This window comes from Glycine max, chromosome 8 (genome assembly GCF_000004515.6).
Source record: "Glycine max cultivar Williams 82 chromosome 8, Glycine_max_v4.0, whole genome shotgun sequence".
NCBI lineage: Eukaryota > Viridiplantae > Streptophyta > Magnoliopsida > Fabales > Fabaceae > Glycine > Glycine max.
In genome coordinates this window covers 33,136,906-33,142,023 of record NC_038244.2, presented here as the reverse complement: position 1 = coordinate 33,142,023, position 5,118 = coordinate 33,136,906, and positions in this window count along the sequence as shown.

Below are 5,118 nucleotides of genomic sequence, written 5' to 3'. Positions count from 1 at the left end.
TTTGGAAAGGAGAGAAACGTTAAGGCGTTAGACCATTAACGATCTCTTGGGGTGGTCGACAAAAGCGGGACTTTTGCTCCTACATATCCTCAATTGCGAAGAGGAAATCAGACCTACGTAGTTCTTGTTTTTGCGGTAAAGTTACATGTTGATTTTATGCTTTTGAACGGTAGTTAACCGATAAAAGCAAAGAGGACCGTTTAAGGCATTGGACCTTAAACAGTTTTAAGAGACTTTTACGGACAAAGCTTGATTTGGGAGTTGATTTTAGCCTTAGTTTCACTTTGGTTATTAGTCAATTCATTCAAGGAAACTTCCAAAGAAAAACGTCCGATTGATTTTTTTGATTATTTTATTCAAAGATATTTTGATTATTTTATTATTATTTTCAAGATATTTTGATTATTTTATTATTATTTTTCCTTTTTTGGTTTCACCGAGGTTACAGTGTGAACGATCGGTTAGATTTTGTTTGAACAGTGATTAAACGATATTACAACACATGATCAGTTGAAATTCATTTTATCATTTATTAGGTGAGAAAACGGCTTAAATAAACGGTTAAAGTACGTTAAAAATGGAAGAAAAGAAAACCAAAAGTGAACGAAATAAAGATGAAAGCCAACAAAACAAGAAATTAATTGAAAGTCTCGGATTCGAAAACTTACCCATTGAAGAACGAAGAACGAAGAACGGATGAAGAACGGTGAAGAACGACGGAAAACCTTTACAGATTTGCTTACAAAAACATCTAGAAAGCATTATGGAAGCACCTTGGTTTCGATTTTCTTCACGAAAACAATTTTTTTCACCCTAAACAACTGAAATGCATAGCCAAGGGGGTTAGGGATATTTGGAACAACCTCCCTTCGCCTATTTATAGGAAAAGGGGGGAGGAGGTTGCCGCCCAGCTCGCGCAGGCGATCTGGGTTGCTTCCTCTTTAAGCAACCATGCTACAAAACTGTTCTGGAAGGCCCAAATTCAAAATTTAAAAATTTCTATTTGCACCCCCCATCTTGATAAGTTCACCTCCCTTCTTTCGTAATTTACATAAAAGTTACGAAAGCCTTACGAAAGCATATAGGACTTGACTTTCTTCTTTTTTTCTCTTCCTTCTCACCCATATTAAGTGAAGTATGCTTATTTAAGGTTGTGGGAACTTTACGGAAGCATTACGGAAGTCTCGAAAGCCATTTTTTAAAAAAACGGGGGAGCTGCTTGTCGCCCAGTTCACCCAGGCGAGCTAGGTTGCTTCCACCTTAAGCAAGGAAATGCCCAGAATTATCTAGAAGGGTCCAGATTTGGAAATTTCTATTTGTACCCCCATTTTACTAAATACACCCCCTTTTGCCTTTTTTGTTGATTCCTTTTCTGAAATGTTACGGAACTTTACGGATTACGTAACGACACTTATTTTCTTTCCGTAATGTCGCGAAACCTTATGGATTGCACAATAATCCCTTTTTGACTTCTGGGATGTTGCAGAACTTTACGGATTGCGCAACAATGCTTCCTTTCGACTTCCGGCATGTTGCGGAACTTCATGGATTGCCTAATGATGGGTGTTAAGTACCTCAAAGCGGTCAAGCAAAGGTTGCAGGCCATTAAACAATGGTCCCCGGACGAGATTAGGGTATGACAGTTGCCCCTTTTTACTTATATTTTATTGGAGATAAAAGCGAAGTAAAGATAAGACACTAATTTCTTTCCAGCAGAACATCATTCGGCCGGTCAATATCCCCATCAGGTATCTCCTCGGCTGACAAAAGGTGCAGATGACCATAAGGTATCTCCGCCTGCCACCTTACTCGCTGTCCCTACATGGCAAAAGGTGCAGAAGACGAAGTTAGTCTCTGCGCGTCAATGGGCTCGATTGCCCCCTCGTTGACGAAAGGTGCAGGTAACCATAAGGTAACCCCGCATGTCACCTGTCTTCATGGGTCAGGACGACAAAAGGTGCAGAAGACGATGTTAGTCTCTGCATGCTATCGTGCTTTGAGTCTGATGGATAGCAAAAGAATGTTTATACGGATAACCACTTGGGTATTTCTGCCTGCCCCCTAACTTCACGAGTTAGTATTGACAGAAATTGACTGTGCGGAGAAATTAGTTGTGTATCTCCGCACGTCACCTAACTTCAGGGTCAGTGTGACAGAAAGCATGGAAGACGACATAAATCTCCGCGTGTCAATGGGCTCGTTGGCCACAATTGACAAAAGGTGCAGAAGACGACGTTAGTCTCTGCATGCTATCGTGCTCTGGGTCTGATGGATAGCGAAAGAATGTTTATACGGATAACCACTTGGGTATTTCCGCCTTCCCCCTAACTTCACGGTTTTGTATTGACAGAAATTGACCGTGCGAAGAAATTACTTATGTATCTCCGCACGTCACCTGACTTCAGGGTCAGTGTAACAGAAAGCATAAAAGACGACGTAAATCTCCGCGTGTCAACGAGCTCGTTGGCTGCGATTGACAAAGGGTGCAGAAGACGACGTTAGTCTCTGCATGCTATCGTGCTCTGGGTCTGATGGATAGCGAAAGTATGTGTATACGGATAACCACTTGGGTATTTCCGCCTGCCCCCTAACTTCATGGGTTAGTATTTACAGAAATTGATGGTGCGGAGAAATTACTTGTGTATCTCTGCACGTCACCTGACTTCAGGGTTAGTGTGACAGAAAGTGCGGAAGATGACGTAAATCTTTGCGTGTCAATGGGCTCGTTGGCCGCGATTGACAATGGGTGCAGAAGACGATGTTAGTCTTTGCGCGCTATTGTGCTTTGAGTCTGATGGATAACGAATGAATGTTAATACAGATAACCACTTGGGTATTTCAGCCTGCCCCCTAACTTCACGGGTTAGTATTGACAGAAATTGACTATGCGGTGAAATTACTTGTGCATCTCCGCACGTCACCTGACTTCAAGGTCAGTGTGACAGAAAACGCAGAAGACGATGTAAATCTCCGCGTGTCAACGGGCTCGTTGGCTGCGATTGACAAAGGGTGCAGAAGACGATGTTAGTCTCTGCATGCTATCGTGCTCTGGGTCTGATGGATAGCGAAAGAATGTTTATACGGATAACCACTTACGTATTTCCAGCTGTCCCCTAACTTCAGGGGTTAGTATTGGCAGAAATTGATGGTGCGGAGAAATTACTTGTGTATCTCCACACGTCACCTGATTTCAGGGTCAGTGTGACAGAAAGCGCGTAGGAGGACGTAAATCTCCGCGTGTAAACCGGCTTGTTGGCCGCGATTAACAAAGGGTGCAGAAGACGACGTTAGTCTCTGAATGCTATCGTGCTCTGGGTCTAATGGATAGCGAAAGAATGTTTATACGGATAACCACTTGGGTATTCTGCCTGCCCCCTAACTTCACGGGTTAGTATTTTCAGAAATTGATGGTGCGGAGAAATTACTTGTGTATCTCCACACGTCACTTGACTTCAAGGTCAGTGTGACAGAAATTGTGGGGCGGCCGACAAAAGTGAGGCTCTTACTCCTACGTATCCTCAATTTGTGATGAGGAACTCAGACTTACGTAGCTCTTGAGAGAAGTGTGAGACTGAAATAGTCTCTACCGGAAGATGCTGACATCTCCGGAAAGGGTGCAGATGACCACATTGGAAAGGTGCGGATAACCGTAAGGCGTCTCTGCATGCTACTAGACTCTCGGATCGCTGTATAGCAAAGGGTGTGTGCGGGTTACCGTCGGGTGTCTCCGTATGCCATCGGGATCTTGGGCCATGGTAGAAAAAGGTAGGGTGGTCGACAAAAGCAGGGCTTTTCACTAAAATGTGAACATGCTTTAGTAAAGAAACAAAACCTCCAACTGATCAGAGCAACATATGATTTTTTGATGATAAACAATGTGTCTATTGGGGAAGGAGGGTATGCTGATGAAATTTTCTCACAACCATAAATGAGATTTTGGATGTTAGCATTTCATTTCTAAACGACCATTTAGAGGAAACACTAGGTCCAACCAAAATAGAAGAAAATCACTCAAAGTGTATCAATCTCACACAGGTAAGTGTTTCATCCTAATTCCGAACCATAGATATGTCATGACTTGATTTTGAAAATCATTTCCTATCAAATCAAAGATTACATGCGTGACCATGGATCAATAGGATTTTTTTGGGAATGGTGTTTCGGTGAGGAATTTGGCTCTGAGTGTTTTGGCCTTTTCCTTTTTTTGTTTTTGTTTAGTGCGGTGCGAGAAAGTCACCAGCACACATGATTTTGGTTTGCGATCAAAGGGAGAGAACCACTTCAAGTCATGGCTTCCTTTCTTTCCTTATTTGGTGGTGACAATTTTGTATTATTCAGATATTGTCTGGTCCAAAGACCTTTCTGCATATTTCTTTTGTTTTCTTCCGATCTTTGATCGGGAATTTTCTTTTTCTCTTTTGTTTTTGTTTTCTTCCGATCATTGATTGGGAATTTCCTTCTTTTGCTTTCTTTCGATCCTTGATCGGGAACTTTTTTTTTTCGTTTTGTTTTCTTCTAAGGGCAAGGATGGGCACTCTCACCCTGGGTCACGATTTATGGAGAGTTGGGATTTTGGCTCAAGGCTTGTAGAACGGTTGGACATGATATATGTCAGAGTGTTGGTTTCGCCAACAGTTCAGGGATAAAGGAGATGTCCCACGTTATTTCCATGACACACATGCAACAATGATGATTAGGAAATTTTACGCAAAACTGGTCATGCATGCACCCATGTGGACACTCAAGCATCAAGTTTTTATGGTCATGTGACACTAGGGCTCAAGATTCATTTTTCCCTATTTAAGTCAACCCAGTGTTTCCAAAATATGCCCCTTTATCAATTCATGCATTCATACGAGTCCATTTTGGGTGTTCGGGAAAATTTTCACAGCATTCACCCTTCAGGTGTATACACATTTTTTAAAAAAAAACCCTTTGTTTTGATCGGTGAATCTTTTTCAAAAGAAAAGCTGGAAGTTATTTCTTTTTAAAAGCGTGCTGGCTTTTCAGCCAAAAGATATATTTTTTGTTATTGTTTGTTTTTGTTTCTTTTTTATTGTTTGAGGTATTTTGTTACCTATGTATATTTTTGTGAGGTATTTTTGCTATGTACAAGTG